The sequence below is a fragment of the Sciurus vulgaris genome, assembly GCF_902686455.1.
Source record: "Sciurus vulgaris genome assembly, chromosome: 15".
NCBI lineage: Eukaryota > Metazoa > Chordata > Mammalia > Rodentia > Sciuridae > Sciurus > Sciurus vulgaris.
The window spans coordinates 82,417,221-82,438,342 of record NC_136476.1 but is presented as its reverse complement, the minus strand read 5'-3'; the positions used below and the strand labels follow the sequence as shown (position 1 = coordinate 82,438,342).

At 42.4% G+C, this 21,122-nt stretch overlaps 1 pseudogene across 1 annotated transcript; it reads right to left on the bottom strand.

The window, feature by feature from the left end:
- Window positions 1–4,847: 4,847 nt before the first annotated feature.
- Window positions 4,848–6,061, bottom strand: LOC306644662 (single-stranded DNA-binding protein 2-like; annotated as a pseudogene). The gene has a single exon. The product of its transcript is annotated as a single-stranded DNA-binding protein 2-like (transcript).
- Window positions 6,062–21,122: the final 15,061 nt, after the last annotated feature.

Genomic DNA, 21,122 nt, shown 5'->3' with positions numbered 1-21,122 from the left:
GGGAGGATTGACACTTTTACAATACCGTTCAAGAACAGAATCCATTTCTCCATTGATTCAAATCCTTTTTTAATGTCCTTCCTCCATGTTCAACATATATCTTTGCACAAATTTTGCTAAGCACACATTTTTGGTCCCCTGATGTTTTCCAACTAGTTTCTGCTGGTTGTACAGGACAGGCATTGATCTGGATCTATTTATCACCTGTGCCAGCCTCTTTAGTCAATGCTCTGATAAGTTCTTATAGCTTTCCAGTTTATTGTCTTGATTTTGCAGGGTGAACATGCTTATTATCTGCAAATAATGATAATTTTGTCTTTGCCTTGATGATACATATACCTTCTTTTCTTTTTTGTTATCTTATTGACCAATATTAAGGCAAGTAATTGTGATAGCAGAAACCTGAAATGTTTCTACCTTGAATAGAAAGACTATAATGGTATTTTCAGAATAGCATCTGTGAGGACTGGTTCACAAATGCTAATTGTTACTAATTGTTTTATTGAGAAAAAAGTTTCTGGATCCAAATAACTTTAGGATATGCTGGGTCACAAAGACAAACTCATTTCATGATCTCAGCTATAATCAGAAAATCCGAGGTTAATTTGCCTGGTAGATGTCCAGGAAGGAGGAATACTACATAATGTGTCTTAAACTAACTTGACCACTGACCTATTTGCTTCATGCCTTACTGTTTAACATCTCTTGCATGGAGATGTGGTCCACAGGGTAGTGTTGGAATTACTGCACTAAGAATTTGCCACTGTGTATGACATTGGCTGTGATTTCTAGATACAGACTTGTTGCATGAATGAACAAATATTTTCATCATGGTAAGACTATTTTCTTAAATTCCTACTTTACTGAGAGTTTCTTTGCAATTTTCGAAATTTTATCTTTCTCTCTCTCTCTCTTTTTACCTGTATTGTCTAGTCTGGAATACAGTGGCTATTCACAGACAAAATCCCACTCCTGACACTTCGTGTGGATGCCTGATCTACATAGGTGCCCTGACCTCCTGGGCTCAGGAGATCCTCCTGCCTCAGCCTCACAAGCAGCTGGGACTACAGGCATGACATGTCTAGTTTGGGTTTTGTTTTCTTTTTAAAATTAGGAATGGAAGTGAATTTGATCAAATGGTTATTTTCCCCTTTAAATGGACGAAACTCTGCCACAATGCATTATATATTTGTTCAAAACAAGCCACGTGACTTCATGCCGTGATGTTCATGGAGTAAGACTGAGCAGCTAACAGACCAGCATCTGGCTGTGACAATTAATGACTTTGGCTGCAGTTTTCTGTCCCCTGGTGTGTATTGCTATAACTTAAATATCTATGGGACAATTCTGGGCCCTGACTGGCCAAGACATCCAGGAGAGGAGCAGCAATTCCAGGGATGTCCTAGGTTATCAGGTGCTAAGGAGAATAGATGGGAAGAACCCTGGAAACACAGGGACTCAGCTCTGCCTCCTGCTCATTGGATCTCAGTCCTACCTGCATTGTCCTCCTCTCCACGTTCTCTCCATCCACCACTCAGAAATTAAGGCACTTATTTGGGCTGGGTGCAGAACTCATGACAGTCTCCAACCCTATCACCTAGTGGTTTTAAAATTATTTTCAGAGTGAATACTGATATCTAACCATTACTGAGTATTTACTATGTACTAATACTTGGTTACATCCTTCAAATGAATTATTTTCATCTAAATCTTCTCTCGCTCTGCGTTAGATAGTATTTTCATTTCTTAAACTGGAAAATATCCACAGAGAGTTTATGTCACTTACCCAGGTCACCCACCCAGTTCCTAGTATGCAGTGAAGCCAGAGTCAACACCTGGCAGTTTGCCTCTAAAATCTACACTCCCGAGTTTAACCTCCCTTGCTCTTTGCTTCCAGGAACAGATCCAGGAATGGTGTGTGCTCTTTATTTTATTATTTTTTGGCTTTATTTGATAACGTATCATTTAGAATTTTTGTGTATAAGTGAGATTTTTCAACAGTTTCCCTTTTTCTTATATTTTATTTGCTTTGGGTATCAGGATTACATGAGATTTGTAAAATGAATTGGAGGTTTTCTGTACATTTTAGTGCTTTGACAGTTTTTAAAGAATTTAAGCAATATCTGTTCTGACAGCATTCGCTATTCCATCTGTAAAACCATCTGGTCCTGGAGCCTTTGACAATTATTGTGAACTTATTTGTTACATTATTCATCTTTTCTGGTTCTTCACTATTGGGTCATTTAGGTTTTCCTAAAATAGTTATCATTGTTACTTAGAAAAGTTCAGATTTATTAGCATTGAGTGATACATAGTATTCACATTTTATTTTTAAAAAATCTTTGTATTTCTGTTGCCATTCATAATCCTGAATGATGTAGTCATAAACACCGTAATTCTCAATGCTGAAATCCAAATAATCAAAATTACAGTCTAAAATCCATGCAATCCCAATTTTGAAAGATTAAAATCCAGAATGTTAAAATCCTGAAGGCTGAAAATCTGGAAGTAAAAATCCTGAAAACCACAATACCCAGTGAGAGAGGAAGTCTACAGAACAAAGGTAGATAGCCAAATACTACAAAAGGGATTAATGCTTTCTTGGTTGTTTGCAGGATAGTTGCCTCGTGTTGGGTGGAACAGATACCAGAAACCTGGCACAGCGCTCTTCTGAGTTGCATCTGTGAGGGTGTTTCCAGAGGAGATTAATGTATCTGTCAGGTGAGGTCTAAGGGGAACAAACAGAGAAGGTGATTTGGTCTCGGAGAACTGTGACAGTTTTCTTCTGCTGCCTTGGACATCAGAACTCCAGACTGTCAGACTCGGACTCTAGGGCTTGCACCAGGGGCGCCCTGGGTCCTCGGCTCTTCAGTTGTGGTTTTGATTTTCCCTTTCTACTTGTCAGCATTAGTTTTTACAATTCACTGTGCTGTGTATTTATCTTCACATCACTCCTAGCAGTGGAAATCTAAACCATGTAAAAACTTTCAGAGTTCTAATTCTTGTTATGCACTTTTTGCAAATTCAACTCCATGGAAGTGCATTATCACAACATTGACTTTATGTTTAAGTAGTGTGTGTGTGTGTGTGTGTGTGTATAATATTGAAACCTCCTCTTAAGGTGTGGCTCAGTGGTAGAGTGCTTGCTGGCATGCTGAGAGACTGGGTTCTATTTTCAACACCACAAAAACAAAACAAGAAACCAAAATGTTGAAATCCCCTCAATATAGGAAGAGATGTCCTGTTTGTACAACTGTGTTTGTAAAAGATAAGATTTCTCAAGATCTCAGTTTTTTTTGAACAATTACATTTTGGAGACCCCTCATCGTTTTTTTGATCCGTCTCATCAAAAGCTAGGTTGGGGGATGGAGTTGTAGCTCAGTGGTGGAGCGCTTGTCTAGCATATGTGAGGCACTGGGTTTGATCCTCAGCACCACATAAAAATAAACACATAAATAAATAAAATAAAGGTATTGTGTCCATCTGCATTGAAAAAAATATATATATTTTAAAAAGACAGGTTGTCCATCATGGCATTTCAGATGATCATGACCACACAATTATCAATCACAGTGAAAGAAATTTATGCATTTCACTTTCTGATTGATTTATTTATGACTGTGTTTCCTCTGTTGTAACTGCTATATAATGTGACTACTGTTAGTGTACCTGAGGGTTTATATTTGCAAAAATACATGTTATTATTACATACTTTTTGTATAAAGTGACCTAGGAAGTGTTTTGTTATCAAATATATCCTCTTTTAAATTTTTAAATAAATATCTTCTGGTTAATTTTAAAAATTATTTTTATAGGATTATATTTTGGAGTATTTGATCTTTAGATTTAGGGATTTTGATCTTTGGGGATTTCAACATCTGGAATTATGGAGTCTGGGATTGTGTCTTTCAGGATTATAACCCAAAACCCTATCTCTCTTTCTCTCTCTCTCTCTCTCTCTCTATCTATCTATCTATCTCTTGAGATCTACCTGATCTTAGTGATGATGTATTTGTGCATTTATTATTATTATTAGTTTTTTGTTTTCTTCATCAGACTTGCTAGAAATGTAATAGAAGTAGCTGCAGTAGGGAAATATAATAACAAACATTTACAAGTCCTTACTCTGAGACAAGCACTGTTCTAAGGTATATTAACTCATTTCATTTTTTAACAACTTTATGAGTTATTATTTCATTTTACAGATTAGAAGCTAAATCACAAAATTAGTAAATGACTTGCATAATGGCATACAGCTAAGTGGTGGAGTTGGGCTTTAACCCTAGGCAGTGTCTTCTTTTTATTCATTAATCCTTTCTTTCTACTGTATTTTGTCTTTTTCTAACTCTTTTAGATGAATGCTTGGTTCATTTATTTGTAAACTTTCTTGTTTATTAGTAAAAGCATTAAGGGTTATGCAGTGAGATGACTAGCAATTATCAGTCTTTTCAAAGAATCAAATTTGATTTGATCATCTCTAATATTTTTCTGTTCTTTTTATTAATTAATGTTTATATTAATTATGTGTTCCTTCTGTTGTTTTGCATCTAATTTTTATCTAGTTTCTTAAGACAGAAGCTTATATATCTCATTTGCTAACTTCTTTTTTTTAATGAAAGCTCTCAAATAAGCGATTTTATTCCTATCCATGATTGCAGACATTTACAAAACCATAACATCTGAGTTCACCTTAAAAAAATAACTTATATAAAGCAGTGATATACACAGCACAAAATAGTTCAGGGAAGGGGCAGGAGCAACTTTTAATAATTAAAATGTAACGTGAAAAAAAGGATGGAATAGAAGTCCCAACTTACTTCTACTTAAGATGTCATGTGATGATATTACAATGTCCCGTGGGTCAATGCATGTATGTGCATATGTCCATATAACATATGCATATACAATACATTCTCTTTCCCACACATATACATACACAGATAATTATTTGCAGTTCAGTTTAGGGCAATTCTAATGTGCCACTCCGTATAGTTGTTTGGATCGTGTTTGGACCTGCTTTCTTCACAAAATAGGGGAGAGAGCAGGAAATAAAAAGATTGGTTTGATGTGGCCGAGAGTCCTTTGTTTAACTGTACACTGTGATGAATAATCTTCTTCCGTAGTAGTTCTGTGAAGGGCTGAGTCACTGTGGTTTTCATGAGGAGACTTGGTAGTGGATCACACACTCATTGTCATGCTAGGGGAGTAACTCTCACTCTGAAAAGGATTTAAGAAATCCCCCCCATTTCACCATCATCCCTTGGAGTGCCTCGTTGATCACTCAGTCTCATATTATTGGGAGAATTCTTAGAAATACTGTCCCTGTCTCCTGAGCCTAAAGAGCCATTCATGTGGTGTGACTCCATTCCTCCTAATCCACCCGTGGGACCATCTGACCCAGGACCCATTGGAAAATTAGACCTGTTCAGTCCAGGAGGTACTGCATTCGTTAAAGTATACATGTTGTCTCCAGAATCGGTTGAATTTGCTGGACCAGGCATGATGGGTGTTCCCGGTGGCCCTCCACCTCCTGGAGGACCTACATCATTCCCAGGAGATGCTGAGGAGTATGGTATTGAATTGGCATTTGTTGAGTTTGGCCAAGGTCTACCACCAGCCGGACCCATGTTCATTCCAGGCATTCTGGGACCACCTAAAGCATTCAGTGGGTTCTCATTGCACCTCCATAGTTCTGTGGTCCTAAGGGCACCGTTCCTCTTGGAGGAGTCATTCTCTGCATTGGCCCACCCATATTTGGATGTCCTTGTTGTCGCGTTGGATCCATTCCACTGGGGAGTAACGGCTGACTTTCTGGAACACATTCAAGTGCCTGATTAGGTATCCTCAATGGGGGCCTTGGACCTCCAGGGTACCGAGGTGACATAAAAGGCTGAAAGAACCCTGGTGGTACAGAACCTACTGGCATGCCGTCTCCTGGGGGAATGTTTCCTAGCACTGGACTGGGAGCTGCTGCAGCACTATAATCATGGAAGGCTTTTGCTTCGCTTGAGTGTTCACATGTTCACCGTCTCTCTGGAGCTGCACAGTAGAGATCCCGAAATACACACCACCAAGAATGTAAGAATCCTGGTGGTTCCCCCAGTGTGATGTTTTTTCCCATCTTATCTCTGATAAAAATGTTTGGGCCGATTTCTGAGCTCCTACATGGAGCAGATATTCATATACAGAGAATGCTAACTTCTCCCAGGCCTGGCTGTTGGACTGGACTGCGCTGCTGTTACTCTTGCCTTTGTCATACATGCTTGTGCCGAGAGCAGCTCCCACTATCACGCACCTGTCAACCCATCAGAGCCTCCCTGGGAACAGCCCCCCCCCCTTTTTTTAATATAAGCACATAAGCTATGAATTTCCCTCTAGGCAATGTTTTAGCTGCATTTCATAACTCCCTATTATAATAAAACACAATATAAAATCTACACTATTAGCACATTTAAGTGTGAATGAAGTCTTGTTAGTACAGCATCTCTAGTACTTTATCATCTTGTTGGACCGACACTTTACTCACTGCATGGCAACTCCCCTTTCCCATCCCTCAGTGCCTTTCTCCCACAGAATGTTATATGTAGTATTTTCATTAAGCTCAAATATTACCTTGAGGCATCCTCTTTGAGCCATGGGTTATTTAGAATCACACTGCTTAATTTCAAAATATTGGGTGGTTTTAAAAGGTATCTTCCAGCTGGGTGTGGTGGCACATGCCTGTAAATCCTGCTACTCAGAAGACAGAAAGAAGGATTGCAAATTTGAGGCCAGACTAAGCAATTTAGTGAGAGCTTGTCTTATGATAAAAATAAGCAGGGTTAAGGATTGACTCAGCACCCCTGGATTAAATTCCCAGTACCACCAAAAATAAATAAATAAATACATAAATAAATATTTTCTTATTATTGAGTTTTGGCTTAATTACTTTATGAGTAGAAAACATTGTATGATCTCTATTCCTCTAAAAATTTGAAGGTTTATTCTGTGATCAAGAATATGGCTTATCTTGGTGAGGCTTCCATGCACTTGAAAAAATATATATCTGCTCTTATTGCATGGACTGTCAGGCAAGTCCTGTGGTTGACAGTGATGCTCGGATCCTCTTCATCCTTGCTAATTTTTGTTTATTTTTCAATTGCTACTGAAAGGACAGTGTTTGACACACCAATTGTAATAGTGAATTTATCTATTTCTCATTTTAGTTCTATCAGTGTTTGCTTCATGCATCTTGAAGCTTGTTGTTAAATACATTCACATTTAGGGTTTTAATATCATCTTGGTGAATTGTTACATAATCTCTCTTTGTCTGCAAATATTTCTTGTTCTGTAGTCAACTCTAACATTAATATAACTATTCTGGCTATCTTTTGTTCAATACTTACAGGTATAAGCTTATCTTCATTTTTCTTTCTCTTCGAAAGAGAAAGTGACTTTCAAGTAGACAGAAGTCCAATCTGTGTGTGTGTGTGTGTGTGTGTGTGTGTGAGAGAGAGAGAGAGAGAGAGAGAGAGAGTGTAGACACACCCTTGTCAGCTCAATCTGACAACATTGTCTTCCAAATGGTGTGTTGAGACCAGTCTTCTGGCTACTGAATGGAATTTCTTGTAGAATTTTAGCCACCTGTGTTGTAGCTCTGCTTCGCATGACTTGGGCCACCCTCAGGGCAACACCAAGAGAGAATAGGGAATTTCTTCTCCATATCCCCTTTTCCTAATTCATCTGGCAAGAAAGATGGGTTTTCTCTTGGTATTTTAGGATCAATGCCACTACCCCATTACCATAGTGCAGCTTTTTGACAGGATCACCCATGGGACAGGTCAACAGAGAAAAAGAGAGGCCCCACTCTTTCTGACTCACAGAGACCCCTTCCAGTCTCTGTCCAGGAAACTGGGTTTCTCTTGGAGCTTTTGCTTCCTGCACCTGCTGCACATTTCCTTATTTAGGTCACCACGGGTCAATGCAGGTGACAAGGGAAGAATGAGCTCTGCAATCTCATCCCGGAAGGGCCTTTCTTCAAGTTTTGTCCCCTTCACCAATCCACCTGCTATTTTCTGAGTCCTCAAGCAGTTGCAATTTGCATTTTGTCTAGACCTTGAAGTTGTGGTCAGTGAGAGGGAAGCTATAGTGGTTCTTCTCTCGACCAGCACTGAAGTGCAGGCTGTATTTTGCAAATGGAATTGCTGTGCGACATATGTGTGTCACATATGTTTACACTATTAATTGATAATTCCAAATTGTTCTTTTAAACAGCCATGCCAATCTATATTACACAAGTACTGTAAAAAAGAAATCCTTTCCTCTCCCCTTACCAACAACTGATATCCAACTGTATGTTTCTTTCCAATCTGTTAGGTGAAAAGAAATACTATCTTATTGATTTGATTTCAGGTTCCATGTTGACTACTGAGGTTTGAGCATCTTTTTATATACTTTTGGCCATTTATATATCCTCATTTGTAAATAGTCCCTTTCTATCCTTTGCCCATTTTTCTGTCTGGTCATTTGTCTTTTTCTTATTGATTTGTTGAAATTGCCTATGTAGTTTCTAGTGTTTGGAATTTATTGAGGTTTATTTTGAGACTCATTACTTAATCAATTTGTCTATTTGTTCTGTGAGCATTTGAGGAAAACAAGAGTATTCCCTGTTCAAATTCTACCTAGATATATTACAACAATCTTGTTGATTTTGTTATTTAGATAGTCTATTTGATTTTTAAAATATTTGATCTGTTAAATTCTGAGACATGTGTCTTAAAATCTCCCATTCTAGTTGTAGTTTTATAAAATTCTCCTTGCATTAAAGATTTTGCTTTATATATTTTTTCAGTATATCCGTCTGTGTGACTGAGTCAGATTCATGATAAACCACTCACTCAGTGATTGAGGACTAACTCTGGTGTTAGGATACTGGGTTCAAATCTTGGTTCTTTCCCTTACAAAATCAATTAATTACTTAATATTTCAAGTCTCAACTTCTTCATCTGTGAAGTAGGACAAAGAATAGCATTTACTTCACATAACTGCTATGATATTAAACAAAATTATCGAGGTAAATGTTCAACAAATGGATATTACCACATTTTCTTAATGAATGTACATCTCATCAGTACACAATTGTTTAAAAAAAAAAAAAACCTCAGTTCTAATTAATACTTTTTCTCTTAATATATTTTTATGTCAAGAGACTCTCTTCTATTTGCATTTTCCAGGAATATACTGGTATACTTTAGATCTTTCATAATTATTCAACGTTAACTGAATCTCTTCTAAAGCAAAATTGAGGTAGTCACTAAAAAAGATGGCCAAAGCTGACCGCCATAAATCCTTTCCCTTTGGCTCCACCCACCAGGAGGCGGGATCTATTGCACTGCCATCCTATAGGGAATGTCTTGATTTGACCAATAGAAAGCAGAGGAAGGGACGTTGCCTCAGCTCCAGACCTAGACTTCAAGAGGCAAGGTCTGCTTGTGTTTGGAAATGCCTGCTGCCATACTTGAGGAAGCTCAGGCTAGAATATTAAGTAATGAGGCACGGCAGGAGACAGAGGACTCCCTGCCCAGCCTCCTCAGAACACAACTGAGTGACCCAGTTCCTTCCCCAGGGAACAGAACACCCCAGCCAGGCCTGCTACCATCCCAGGCCCACAGGAGCGTGGGAAATAGCAACTCATTGTCGTTTTAAGTCACTGAATTTTGGGGTGGTTTGTTGCTCAACAGTAAACGACGGGAACTGGAATTGAGAGCTAGGACTAGGTTTTTCTTTTTTATTCAATCTAAGAATCTTCATTTTGGTAAAAGGAGGATTTAATCATTAAAATCTTTGCAGTTAGTTATTGGTCTTGCTTTTAACATCTTGTGTTGTTTTCTGTTTTTTCTATTTTCCTATCATTTCCTTTTCTGCTTTACTCCCTTGATCTTTTCCCTTCTTCGTTTTTTATAATTTTATGTGCTTTTCTAGTAGTACATTTAACATAAAGATTCAACAAACATATTCAAAATTATGTTTCTAACAATGTCAAAAATTAAATGACTTCTATAACCTCCATCCTTTTCTCCAAACAAGATTTGACCTTTAGAACATGTGCCATCCACACTTCAAAAACATTAAAGTAGCATATAAGGTAAAGTATATATTATTATTAATTTTTTCACTGTATGCCTCATATTTCAAGAATTCTTTTTGAAGATAACTTAAAATGTTACAACCCACATTTGTCAGCCTTTGGCTAGAATGAGCTACCAGTTTAACAGGTTTGATTTCTTACCCATGTTTCTTGCAGATCACAGTTTACAAAGTCTTTTATCTTGACTTGATTCTTCTTTGAATAACTTTTTCAGAAAGAATATATTGGTAGTACAGGTCTGAAATTTGGGGGGACCTTTAGAGGGAGGGATGCTGGAAATTGAACCCAGAGCTTCACACATGTTAAGCCATGCTCTATCCCTGAACTACCCACTGAGCCCTGAAATTCTTTTATCTTAAAGGAATAACATCTGATTGGATGTACAATGCTGGGATCATGATCCTTTCCTCTCCAGAACTCTATAAATAATGTTTTCCATCTCAAGCTCAGTATGGCAAATTAGATGTCCACTGACAATTTGTTATTTTTTCCCATATTGCATCTATCTGGAAATTTGTAGCAATTTTCCTATAGTTCTGATTCTTGTGTTGCTAACAGTATTATGGGATGTTGATTCTGACCAAGCCCTAAGCAAAGACATTCAGATACCCGTGGGAATCAGAGCAACCATGGTGTGGGACCTGCAGAGAGCATGTGTCTGGGAGGCTGATTAGATGCCCCTCCTATTCCTCCCCACACCAGGCATATGAAGGGGGCGGGTGGCAGCTGCTAAAAGATCTTTGGATGTGTTTTGGAGAGAGCTGTTGTGCCAGGATCCCAGTCCCCAGGGGGATAAGCATAAGGTCCTCCCCCAGCCCTTGGGCTTAGTCAGAGGAGCTTCAGTGGAGAGCTTACCATGTGGCCCCCCAAGCAGGAACTTGATTCTGATCCTCACCTGAGAAGTCTGGCTGCTGGAAGCAAACAAGAGGTGTCCATGTGACAGTGGCTTCTGCTCCTGAGCTCTGTCCTGACTGAGGCTACATAGGTGCTTCCTGTAGACCAAATGTGGGCTTGTCTTCAGCTCTCAGTGGGGAGGCCTGACACCCTAGCAGAGTCAAGCCAAACACAATTGCCCAGAGCTGAGGAGGGAGTGAGCTAGCTCCTGGAATAAGGGGCATTTGTCTGGGTCAGGGGACCAAGGGAAGAGACCACTGTGACTAAAGGTCTTTGAAGAATTCATGTAAAGACCCAAGAAGGAAACTTACTTTTGCACTCCTCTCAATCCTGGAAAACATGAATTCCCCTCATGGCAGGACGGTAATAAGAACTCTCTTGCTCCCTTTACTGCTTTCTCTCACCTCCACCCTCGGCCTGGAGTGCAAATGTAGGACTCATGAAGGTGTGGAATGTGGGGGTGGGTGGGGAGGAGTGCCAGGCAGCCTCTGGACAAGGTGGATATGAAGATAGGCAGGCAGCTAGTTGACATCACCTTACTTTCCACTGGTGGGATCAGGGACAGGACCTGGCAGGTGTCATGATGAGTCTTGCTGCGTATCTAGGAACATGGCAATTTGCATCATACAGACTCCCTGACAAGGTCCTGGGGGGTATGTGGTCCAGCAAGTTTTCCTCTGCTCTGGGGATTCCACCTTCATGCACAAGTGGGGTTCTTAAACTTGACCCTTTGAAAACTTGAGAATGAATGGAAGGGAACAACAGCAATAATAACTGAGGCAAAGACATTTTACATGCTCTGCCCAACCCAATGGTCCCATTCATCTGAGGCCTTGCTGCCCTCTACCTGACAAGGGGGCTCCAGGAAGCCACACTTCTGAAGAACTCCCAGGCAACTGTTATCTGGTCATGCCTTGGTGACAGAGTCCTCAGTGGACACGGGAAGGGTGAGGAGGTGCCAGGTTGCAAGAATAGATGGGCTTGGGGAATCTCAGTGAGCAGCTGGGGACCCTCACCGAGAAGGGGCGCATCCCCATCACGACTGCTTGGTCAGGTGTCATATAGGAGCATGACTGTCCTGCACCCTGACACTGCAACTTTGGTTCTGCCCAGGATGTCCTTTCTCTTTTAGATCTGGCAGGATTACTGTGACCTCAGGAAGGTAAAACACAAGTAAGGAAATTGTCATGGTTTGGATATCTGGTGTCCCCCAAAATTTGTTCATGCAAGAATTTTCAGAGACGAAATCACTGGATTATAGAAGCTGTGACCTGATCAGTCCACCCTGGTTTGAGTGGACTGACTGGGTGGAAACTGTAGGAAGGCGGGATGTGGTTACAGAAGATGGGTCACCAGGGGCATGTCCTGGAGGGGTTGTTCCAACTGCCCCCCTGACCTTTCTCTCTCTCTTTCTTCTTCTCCCCCGTCCTCCTTCCTTCCTTGCTGCCAGGAAGAGAGCAGCTTCTTTCTGCAGTGCTTTTCTCTCATGATATACTGCCTCAACTTGGGCCCAGAGCATTGGACTAAGAACTCCAAAATTATGAACGCCAAATACACTTCTCCTCCTCTAAATTGTTCTTTTCAGTTATTTTGGTCACAGTGATACAAGAGCTAACTAAAACAGAAATAATGGAGAAATGCATAAAAATGCACCTTACCCATTTTAGAGAAACTTCTGTAAAAGCCTCCCTAGCTGCAAGGCAGCAGGCATATTGGTGATCATTATGTTCAATCCATCTGCTTTGAAGATGTTTGAAGCTATTAAAAGAAGATTGAATATTAGATGCACGATTTAATCTAGATGTTTAGGGGGATGGGGAAAATTTGTCATCAGTGTTTAAGTGATTTTAATCAATGAAAATATAAAATTAATGACATAATCAGTGTTTAACAGAACTTGATTACATCTATAAGTTTTTGATTGAATACTTGCATAAAGATATCAAATGTTTGGGGAACTTTTTGTTCTTTTAAGTTTAATATGTTAATCACTGTGTTAGCTTTCCATCACTATAACAAATACTTAAGACAATCAACTTATAAAGAGAAAAGGTTTATATTGGTTCACAGTTTTGGAGGTTCTAGTCCATGATCAGTTGGCCTTATTGCTTTGGGCCTGTGGTGAGACAGCACAGTATGGCAGGAGCACATGGCAGAGCAAAACCACTGGCCTTATCACCAGGAAGCAAAAAGAGAGTAAGGAGGGAATCAGTATTCCCCATCCCCTCCCGGGGCATGCTCCCAGTGACCTAAAGGCCTCTCACTACAACCCACCTTTTAAAGTGTCAACAACCTTTCAATAGCACCTCTCTGGGCACCAAGCCTTTAACACATGGGGACATTTAAGACCCAAACTATAGTAATCACTAAATGTGTAAAGAACAAAAAAATACATTTGTGGATTGCTCACTGTGCACCAGGCATTATTCTAAGCATGTTAAAGATTTTAATTTATTCATCTTCACAGGAAGCATATGACTCTGGTTAAGCCCTTGCCATATATATATATATATATATATATATATATATATATATATGTGTGTGTGTGTGTGTGTGTGTGTGTGTGTGTCATATATATGTTTTGTTGTAGATGGACACAATAACTTTATTTATATGTAGTGCTGAGGACTGAACCCAGTGCCTCACACATACCAGGTGAGTGCTTTACCACTGAGCCACAGCCACAGCCCCCTTGCTAATCTTGAAGCTCTAGAGACTGCCAGACAATAAAGACCCCATGACAATGACAACCCCCTTCTCTCCCAAGCTGGTTGGAGGTGCACTTCCCTTATTTGCAAATGCGTCTGTCCTGAGACTTCTCAAGTGGGCGCCCTACATGCAAAATGGCTAGAGAGCAGCACGGAGGACTCACCTCTTGGGCCCCTTGCTCCAGAGGACCCAGTGGCAGCATCTAGCCTGGTACCTAGAGGTCAGGGAGGGTGTCAAAATATTCAAAGAGCATGAATTAGTGCAGGAGAGAAGAGCAGTGGGCAGGTGCCTCCAGGACGCCATGCGGTGGCGCGGGGACCCTGGCTGGCTATCTTGCTTGACCTTTCTTCCCTGAACGGCCCCTCTGTACTTGGATTTGTATTTACGCTTCTGAAGTGTAAGTTTCTATGGCTAATGTGTGACAGCTGCTGTCTTGCTGCTGCTTGTCCTCTCTTTCCCATTACAAATTATTTAAGTTGCAGAAGGAATTCATGCTTGGTGCAGCAAAATTAAATAATAATAATAATAGAAGCATAAGAAATAAAGAGCAATTCCCAAAGCTCATTCCAAGTTAGTGGCTTAGTATGTCTTTAAGAATTCTATCCACACGCACAATGCTTTTTTTTCTTTTACAAAATTAGGACCATCCTAATTTTTTATTTCTACAAATTCTTTATTAATTTAGAACATTTTGTGGGCACGTTTCCAAATATGCATTCATATCTACCTTACTATTTAAAAGACTGTGTAGAATTCTATTTGTTTAAACAGCACTGTCCAATAGGAAGAGAATGTGAACCATACTTTAATTTCAATTTTCTGGTAGCCCCAATGAAAAAAAAATATAATCAAACAAGTGGAATTAATTTTACTAATGTATTTTACTTCACTCGATATGTCTAACATATTACAATGCCAACACACAAATAATGTACAATTATTGAGATTGTTTTACATTCTTTTTAATTATTAAATCTTTGAAATCCAAGGTGTACCTTATATCAGATCTTTTCTTTTTTTTTTTTTTTTGGACTAGTCACATGTCCCCAGCAGCCACATGTGGCCAGTGCAGCCATACTTAGAGGGTGACATAGGTTTCAACCATAACTTATTTAAAAGTGTGCCTGCCCATGGAAATAGAGGTCTCTTCCAATTTTTGCTGTTAGAAGTGATGCTACAATGAACATTCTTATGCTTATCATGTCACACAGGCACGTGACAATTTCTTTGAGATAGATTTATAGAAACAAGTTTTCTAAGTCAAAGGTTTTATGTATTTTATAGTGTAATGGATATAGCTAATGGCCAAGGTGTAGCTCAGCAGTGGAGAACTTGCCTGGCACATGTGAGGCCCAGGGTTTAAGTTCCAGCTCTGAACAAAAAACCCCCAATATATATACATTATATATATATATATCCAAATTGTGTGTGTGTGTATATATATATATATATCCAAATTATTCTCTAATAAGGCTAATCCAATTTATACTTCTGCCAGTAGTATGTAAGAGTGATCATTTTCTCACACTCTTGCCAAATTAGACAGCACTTCTGTTAATCCTTTCTCTTCACTCTCTGCCCTGTGAAATCTGCACACCAGTTAATGCATTGCAGAGGGGGAGACCCATTTTCAAAGCTGCACTTTTTCCCTTGGGTTACCACTTGCTAATTGCCAGATAGATGTGTTTGGTTGTGTTGGTAACAGAAAACAGCAAGATTGACTCAGACAAGTAGGAGTCTATTTTCTCACGTAAAAAGGTTGGAGAAAGGTGGCTGCTTAGGGTGGCTGACCCACTCCATGATGCCTTCAAAGGTCCTTCTTTCTAATTCTTAACAGGCAGTCCTTTCTGGCTTTGTGGCAGTCAACTGATAGTCACAAGTTGGCTGCCACCACTCTGGTCGACATGTCTGGGTCCCAGGCAGGAAGGAGGGAGAGACAGATGACACTAGCTATTTCTTATCCAGAACTCACCCTGAATGCTTACATTTCATTATCAGAACTGGGTTGTGTGGCTATCCCAGTGGCAAATGAGACTGGGAAAAAGAGTAACAACTTCCTGACCTCTTGTGGAAGGTGGCGAGGGAAGATGAGATTGGACGTGGTTTAGTAGCAGGAATAATCCTGCTATGGCATCCACTCTGAGGAGTAAGTCTCAGGCTTCAGTGTAATGAATTTCACTCTTGAATTCAGGGCCACTGCTTTTTGGTCCTGGTCATTGTGACTCTAGTTGTATTCACTAGTGTGCCTTCTCACTGTGGTCTCCCTTGTACCACAAATCTCAGAGATCCTTCTGGGTTCTATTTGTGTCTGGGGAAGAGAACCTTCTAGAAAGAGTGCTTGTGATAGGCAGTTTCTCACATGGTGCCTATTGTTCTCACCCCCTAGTATTCATGCCCTTGTGTATTTGCCTTCCCTTGAGTTTGCCTTGCTGCTAAGGAATAAAATACGGCAAAAATTATGAGATGTCACTTCTGGGATTAGGTTGCAAAAGTCTTCCATATTTGGACTGCTAGTATTCTCTCTATTGTCTTCTCATCTTGCACACTTTGATGAAGCAAGCTGATATGTCAGAGAGGGTCCTATAAGGTGGAACTAAGAGTGTCCCCAATTGGCATTGTGAGATCTGAATCCTGTGAGCAACATCATGCAGGAGCCTGGGAGCAGATCCTCTTCCAGTTGACCCCTGAGATGACTGCAGCCTCAGTCAAGACCTTGACTGCAGCCTCTGACAGACTCTGAAGCTGAAGACCCCGCTAAATCACAGCTTGTAGGATCCAAACCTCCAATAAAATAGCAAATGTTCAGAAAATAGCAATGTGAGATAGCAAATGTTCTTGTCTCAAACCCCTCTGTTTTGGGACAATTTGTTACACAGCAGCAGTAACTAATTCAGTGCTATTCAGTGCAAGATCATCTCTTTGGGATCAATTAGTTCCTATCTCTGCATCATTTTCCTGCCCTTTAAAAATTTGCCTCTTCTTACACAACTGAAGGGAAAGAGAAGCTGTGACCAAGACAGAGTAACTCACAGCATTCAGAGAGCTGGCAGTCTCATGTGACCTTTCCCTGTCTGGTTACTTTTCTGATGAGTTTCTTGGAACCTCATCTCAGGGGAGACACCAGGGTGGACATACTATGAGGATTCGTATTTCCATGAGGAATAGTTCTGGCCTGTCTCTGCAGCAGACCCCTCATGGATTATGTGAACAAATTATACAAGGATTACATGAGGTGAGACTCAGCTTGCTGCATTTGGTGGGAACCCAGCCTGCACTACCCAGGTGCTTTTGGGTTGTCTTCACCCCCAGGGACTGCTCCGGGCATGTGCCCACTGGCCTGCTCCTGACCGGGGGATCTGAGACTTCGCTGGGAGGCCCACCCCCTGCAGGGGACAGCCCACATGTGGAAGGGACAAACTCGGTTTAGGAGGAATCCCAGGAAGCCACTGTGCAACTCACCTAAACCACGCCCTTCAATTCAGCCTGGTGGCTCCTCGCGCAGGTACTGTGACCTATCTCTCTCTGACTTATTCCTCATCAATTCTAAGCATGGGAGGAAATAGAGGGGTTTTGCTCTCTCCATCCAGACTATCCATATCTGTATCTCTACCTCTTTGTCTACCTGTCTATCCAAAATAGCTGAACTTTTATGAAAATACAAGGCAGGTTTTGCTACAAGGGAAGAATCAGGTAACCAGGTCATCCTGGATGGTGGGGGCTATGTCCCTTGTACCTTGGCGTTCCCCGGGTGCATCCCTGATAGTGAGGGAGCGAGTATGCCTATGTGTGCATCTGCACCTTCTGTCCCTTCTGTGAACCAAGGACAGTGAATCCTGGGCCTCTTCCAGCTCTTGCTTCTCTCCTGTCGGTGGGTGTCCCATGCCGGGAGAAGGTTTTGACCTGGGTAGGGTCCCTCCCCTCAGCACCAGGGTCTGACTGAGGCTCTGACTGCAGGGAGGACCCTGCTCCTCCACAGCACCTGCCTGCCAGGGCCACACCTAGCACCACACATGCGGGGTGCACGGCAGCACCCTGCAAGCTGCTCCTGCCTCTGCCACTTCCCGGCATCCCCGATCTCTGTTCAATGCGTGACTTTTTACGATCGATCTTATATCCGGCACAATCAGATTTATGGCTCCTGCATCTTATGAAATTACACAGATGTTGCTGCTCTGCTTCTCTCCAGGACAGTAAAAGGCAATAACGTTCTTGCAGATTTCGACAGCAGGCAATTCAATAAAGGGCCATGTATATTTTATAAGTACAATAAAGACGAGGCTGTGTGCCCGCACTGCGGCCGCCAGGGCCCAGCGCTGCACCGGCCGCCACCCGCCCTCCCCCTTCCTGTCTGCTTGTCGATCAGGTCTCTCCTACCATCACACAGGGGACTGGGAGATTTATCCCTTTTCTGATCCATTATTTAAGTTTGGCTCCAGGGACCCTGTGATGGGGGCTGTTTAAAATTTAAAGGTGTTTGTGGAACTTAATACTTTCCTCCCCCTGATTTGCGCTATAAAATTTTATCTATATTTTTGTTGCCCCATAAAATGTTTCTATCTTATCGGGATGGCTTGTCCTTTTATGGGCAAAACCATAAATACCTGATGAGGTGAGGGTTGGTGGAAGGTCTCATAGAGGAGTACGGGGGCAGGGGGAAGGCAGGAGAGGAGAACCTTTCCCAGTTCTGCTGCTGGCACTCTGGGTGGCCACAGGTCAGCCACCATCCCTTTCCGTGACTCAGTTTCTTCACCTGTAAAATAGGGAGAACCACAGTGCTTGCTGCACAGGGCTGCTGGGAGGACTCTGGGAAATATGACTTGGGAAGTTAACTTGGTGCTTGGCACAGCATGTGCAAAGGACCAGAGGTGGGAACAGTCTCAGGGTGTTGGGAGGACCTGGCAGAACTTGGAGGGAAGTGGCTCCTTCTTCAGGGTCAGGATGGCACGATGCCAGACCAGGCTGCGGGCAAAGCTCTGTGTAGCTTGGCAGTCACTCACCTGTATTCTCATTTATAAAATAAAGATGCTGACGTTCCCATCTCTAAGGGTGTTGAGCAGATTAAGTGACTTAATGCCTGTCAAGTGACTGGCTTAGGCCTGCTTCCCATATGTCAGGTGTGGCTGTAACACTGCTAATATTCCAAGGCAGGCTGGGACCAGGGAGAGGCAGGTGAGGTTCTTGGGGGTGAAATACAAGAGGACTCACTCTCAGGGGTGAGCGAGGCAGGTGGGTGCCTGAGTCTGCACCTCCTTGCACTGTGTACCCTGAAAGCTCACTTGCCTCTCCCTTGTCCCAGCTCTCTGGGACATTTCCTTCTTGGCTGGGGCACCTACGTGCCCAGACAGACACAGGCCCCTGGGGTTTGGGCAGTGGAACAGTCTCACCTGTGACAGAACCAACCCTTCTGAGAAGTCTAGGCATTACTGGAACAAGAGCAGACAGCTCCCTGGTGTTCCCAGGGCCGAGCCAGGCCCATGCCTTCAGTCACGATGCCCGCTCTGGGCCAGGTGCTTGAGGGGCATCAGGAGGATCTAACCCAAACTCTGTCCTCAAGAGGCATGTAGTCTAGTAGGGGCAACACATAGCTGCGTGTAGGGAATTTAGGGACTGCTGTCTGTCCTTCCACCTGTGTGGAGTGGTGAGGGGTATCAGGAAAGGTTTCATGAAGGGAGTCACTTGGCTGGACTAAGAAGGACCAGTAGGAGTTTGTCTAAGTGGGAAGGGCATTCCTCCTGGGGACCAGCATGCTCCAAGGGATGCAGTGTGAAGTGGGCCACCCTGTGGACACCAAGACTGCAGGTCAGTGTCTGGGTGAGGACCTTTCATCCCTTGAGGCGCCTGGTAGTCAAGATGGCAGTACTTAGCGAAGTGTTGACAGGAGTCAGTGCCTTCTAGGGCCAGAGCTGTGTGGGGCCTGGGGACTGGGGGGATGGTTGCAGGTTGAGGTGGGCTGGTCTCAACGCAGAGCCCCAAGGCCAGGGCCATAGGGCGGGCAACCAGACGCTGCTGCACCTGACCACCCCCGGGCCATCTACCGAGAACTGAACAGTGTTCAGTGTTCAGTGGGGCGGTCCTCAAACTGCTTCCCTTGAGGAGAGGGATACGAGCCTGTATCTGGTCCTGCCTGCTCCCAAGAACTGCAGTGAGGGAGCAGCACAGGGAGGGTGCAGGTGAACCGCCACATGGCTGTGGGGCTGGCATGGCCCTCAGGGTGGTTCCGAGTTGAGGCAGTGAGGCTGGGCCTTTTACTGCGGCATCAGGCAGGATGGAGGCGTGCCATCCCAGTGAAGGAGCGTCTCGAGGGAAGCCAGACCCTTCAGCCAAGGGCAATTCCTGGGGAGGGAGGAGTTTAGATGTGAGCTGTCAGCAGGCTACACTGCTGGAAGCCAAATGAGCGCCTTGGACCCGAGGAGGATCTTGGCAGCTCATCACAGCTCTGTCTACACCCCGCCTCACCCCGTCAGTGGGAATGGCTGGGCGCCCATCCCAATAAAAATCCAGACCTGCCACCTCACACCCATTAGGGTGGCCATTATCAAAAAGAAATAGTAAGGGGGTTGGAGTGGCAGCTCAGTGGTGGAGCACTTGCCTAGCAGCGTGAGGCACCAGGTTCATCCTCAGCACCACATACAAATAAATAAATAAAGGTAACATGCCTGTCTACAACTAAAAAAATTATATATACATATTAAAATATAAAATAGAATAAATAGTAGATTGTGGTGGTTCACGTCTGTAATCCTAGCTGTTCGGGAAGCTGAGGTAGAAGGATTTCAAGTTTGAAGCCAGCCTGGGCAACTGAGCAGACTGTCACACACAATAAGCGGGAGTAGATATAGCTCAATAGTAGAGCACCCCTGGATTCAACCCCCAGTACACACACAAAATATACACACACGTATGTATGTCTACATACTTAATCAACACGTATGTATATGTGTGTGTACCCAGAACATAACAAGTGTCGATTCGTATGTGGATAAATTAGGGTAAAATACACAGAACATACACGTCATCCTTGTAACCACTGTAAGCATGTTAAGCACATTCTCGGTGCACTCAGGTTATGGTTCATGGGAATGTGAAATGGTGCAGCTCCTGTGGTAAACAGTGTAGATATTCAGAAAAAAAAAATGGAATTACCATATAATTCTGCAATTCCACTTCTGGGTATAGACCTGGATGAATTGAAAACAAGGCATCAAGACAGATATCATGGCAGTACTCTTCCCAGTAGCCAGAAGGTGGAAGCAGCCTGGTGTCCATCAATGCCGGTGATGGATGGATCGACACACTGTGGTGTGTACATGCAGTGGAGAAGTATTCAGCTTGAGAAGAGAAAATTCTGGCACAGGCTACAACACAGATGAACTCTCAGGACATGGTAAGTGAA